The sequence below is a fragment of the Amblyraja radiata genome, chromosome 19 (genome assembly GCF_010909765.2).
Source record: "Amblyraja radiata isolate CabotCenter1 chromosome 19, sAmbRad1.1.pri, whole genome shotgun sequence".
In the NCBI taxonomy this organism is placed as follows: Eukaryota; Metazoa; Chordata; class Chondrichthyes; order Rajiformes; family Rajidae; genus Amblyraja; species Amblyraja radiata.
In genome coordinates, this window is record NC_045974.1 from 46,324,399 (window position 1) to 46,325,523 (window position 1,125).

The following is a 1,125-nucleotide window of genomic DNA, read 5'->3' on the forward strand; positions in this document are numbered from 1 at the left end:
CGTCTGCAGCCTTCGGTCCACGTCTCCCTTCGCAGTTGCTTCTAGCACCTTGTTGATGTCCTCGTCGAACTGATGCCAGACTGCCGTCTTGCAGGCCTGAGGCCATTTGACTCGAACCTTCTCCGGAGAACTGTTCCGAGGGACTAGTTGCGCCACTTGGAGGCTTCGGGCTCTATGGGGTGATTCCGGGGCCGGCTCCTCCTTCGTCTCACCAGGTAAAATACCTGTGCGTTGTGACACTCCCTGTCCCTCCAAACACTTCATCCGGGTCTGGTGAATCTTCAGGCCTCGGCTGTTCTTACAAACCTTTCCACATTTGGTTTTGGTTGTCCATTGCCGTTAACCTTTGATCCGTCCAATTGAGGTGCTCATCCTCCCCTCCCTCTCGGGCACCCCTGGGGGTATTTTTCAATGTGATTTTCTGTAGCGTGATTTGGGTCTCCTCCTCTCAGAGGATGCGGTTTGCGCTGCCAACCCGCCCCGCCCCGGTTGCCGTCTTTCCGAGCTGTCCACTGTCTCTCCAGTCGTCACCACCCTATTCTTGGTTGTCAACCAGTCTATTCCTGGTCGCCACTGGTTTCACCAGCACAGTGATTGATACAAATACATCGATAGATGCTCTTGAACACATCATCAGTGATATGGACCCGCTGAAATTACAGAAAATCTCATATTGGATTAACTAAGAAGGAAACAATGTAGTTATAACTACATATCTGCAGAATGAATGATATATCATTTAAGTGCAATTGTTCAGTTGTGGGGAGATACCTGTATATTGAAGATGCATTTTGTCATATGTCAATTTACCTTCAATGTAGAAGAGCTTATTTAAAATTTCTAATGTAGACCATTTAAATACATTTCTTTCTATCCTCTTTTGGACCTAAGATACTAGCAGGGCTTCCAACTCTCAGGCAGAGACAGACTGAGAGAGAGGGGAGGAAGAGAGAGGAGAGAGTGAGAAGGGGCAGAGAGAGACAGAGAGAGACAGGGAGCGAGAGATAGAAGGGGCAGAGAGAGATGGGGCGAGAGAGAGGAACTATGGCACGTTATAACGCACAGCCGCCCCATTCTGACAGCCGCCGAACCCCGCACCGCACCATTGCACCCTTCTTCACGGCG